The sequence below is a fragment of the Macrobrachium rosenbergii genome, chromosome 21 (assembly GCF_040412425.1).
Source record: "Macrobrachium rosenbergii isolate ZJJX-2024 chromosome 21, ASM4041242v1, whole genome shotgun sequence".
Lineage (NCBI taxonomy): Eukaryota > Metazoa > Arthropoda > Malacostraca > Decapoda > Palaemonidae > Macrobrachium > Macrobrachium rosenbergii.
The window spans coordinates 28,633,144-28,635,643 of NC_089761.1; the positions used below are offsets into that span (position 1 = coordinate 28,633,144).

Sequence of the window (2,500 nt, forward strand, 5' to 3'; positions counted from 1 at the left end):
GCAAATGCCACAAAGGAGTGAAACAACGGAGTGGTTGCTAGGCCTTTCGACACACGGTCCTTTACTAGCAGACTCTGCTAGTAATATATATATATATATATATATATATATATATATATATATATATATATATATATATATATATATATATATATATATATATATATATATATATATAATATATAAATATATATATATATATATATATATATATATATATATATATTATATATATATATATACACATTACATTTATACATATATATATATATATATATATATATATATATATATATATATATATATATATATATATATATATATATATATATATATATATATGTGTGTGTGTGTGTGTGTGTGTGTGTGTATATATATAAACCTTACAGTATATGAACTTCATTTTACACATGATACATATCTAATCAATAAATGTCTCATGTATTGGCGACAAGTTTCTTTCGTGATATCTCTCGATAAATATATCTCTCGATAAATCTAATTTTATAAACCTCACGAAAAAAAATTTTATTTGCCCTATAAAACGGAGCATAAATAAGCAAAAAAAAAAAAAAAAAACTAAAACAGCCTTTAGAAAAAAAATAAACACATTTCTTTACTGCAAAGAAAGTAACTTTTTAGCAGAGAAGAAAATCGCAGTCTTTAAAAAAAGCAAAAACATCGTGAATTATCTGGCGTGATAAATAGATATGTCTTTTCTGGTCTTCACAGGAAAATGTTCAGCTCGGCAAAATGTTTATGGCGAACATTTTCATTCTGGTTTATGTGGAATGCCGTTGTTGATTCCTCTAAGCAAAAGGAACTAACGCAGTTGTTAGCATAAACATGTGGCCGTGACTTACGGTTATTGCAACGGTGCAATGCATAAGAGTTCATTTTCTGTCCTTAAATAATTCAGTCCTCTAAAAGGAAGGCTTTTTTGGGGGGCTCGGGACACAAGCAAATGATAGACTCCTTCGTGGGATTTATTGTCAATACCGTCACTCAAAGGCGTCTCTCTCTCTCTCTCTCTCTCTCTCTCTCTCTCTCTCTCTCTCTCTCTTTCTTCTCCCCTTGCTAGTCTTTTTCCTCTTCTTCCTTCTTTTCCTCTTCTCCTCTGTCTCTCCCTCCTCCTCCTCCTCCTCCTCCTCCTCCTCCTCCTCCTCCTACTGCTTTTTCCATGTCTTCTTCATTCCTTCTCCTTGCCTTCTGTTTCTTCCTAATTTCTCCTCCCCCTCCTCCTCCTCTTCATTCTCCTCCTACTCTTCCTCCTCCTCCTCCTTCTTCTCCTTCTCCCTTTCCTTCTCCTCCTCCTTCTTCTCCTCCTTCTTCTCCTCCTCCTGCTTTTTCCTTGTTATACTCATTCCCTTCGCTTGCATATTTTTTCTTCCTTATTCCTTCTCCTCATCCCTCTCCTTCTCCTTCTCGTCCTTTTCCTTGCCCTCCCACTCCTCTCCCTCTTCCTTCTCCTCCTCCTCCTCCTCCTTTTCCTCCTGCTTCTTTTTCCTTTTCTTTCTCCTTCTTTCTCCGCCTTCTCTTTCTTTCTTATTTTTCCTCCTCATGCGTTTTCCTTGTGTTCCTTATTCCTTCATATTCTGTTTCTTCCTTATGCTTCCTCCTGCTACTTCTACTTCTTGCTCTTGTTCTGCTTCAAGCTTCTCCCTCCTCCTTCTTCCTCCTTCTCTTCCTCCTCATAGCTTTCTTGTTTCTCCTCATCATCTTTGTCCTCCTCTCTTCCTTCCCCCGCCCCCTTCCTTCCTACCTTCTCCTTCCTTACTCCTCCCCCTCCTCGTCCTTCCTCACTCTCCTTCCTCCTCGTCCTTCCTCATTCTCCTCCCCTCCTCATTCTTCCTCATTCTCCTCCCCTCCTCCTCCTCCTCCACTTATCCTCCTCACATCCCTCCCCTATTCCTCCCTCTCCTTCTCTTGGGAGGACACGAAAACCTCGGGCACTTAACGCTAAGGTAACACCATCCGTCATAGTCGCCATCAAGCGAAATCTATACATTTACGTCCGAGATCTGGGTGATTTAATAACCCGAGGCGATGGTTTATGTCCACACACACACAAGGGCCCCGCCCTCCGAACAAGACGCTGCCGTGGCATAATAAACAGCCGAATCCATTCACTCGTGCGCCTGATATTTATCAATCCGTAATCAATAGATGGGAATGGGTAGGGGGGATGGGGAAGGAGAAACGTATTTATGGCCGTGTGGCAATTCATCAATCACCCGCCCTTAATTACTTAGGTAATAACATTCAGACTAATCAGTGGCTTCATTTTGATAAATAACCTTGTTGTGATCATTCCCCGAAGCGGAGGACGTCCGCGCTTCAGCCCTAAAAGCAATGCGAAGGCGTTTTTCACGACTTGGCGACCGCTCTCCGGGGTGTAAAAACGTGAAGGTTATATCTGCCATAGTCTACCCTGGATTTCACGAGAAAGAAAACGGAAAGAAAACGGGGAGCTGCTGCTGCTGCTGATGATGGTCGGCCC

The 2,500-nt window shown here is 40.3% G+C and overlaps 1 long non-coding RNA gene across 1 annotated transcript in view; it reads left to right on the forward strand.

Annotated features, from left to right (window-relative positions):
- LOC136849842 (uncharacterized) overlaps positions 1 to 2,500 on the forward strand; it is a 305,045-nt gene that overhangs the window by 121,383 nt on the left and 181,162 nt on the right. The gene's annotated exons all lie outside the window — the stretch shown is intronic.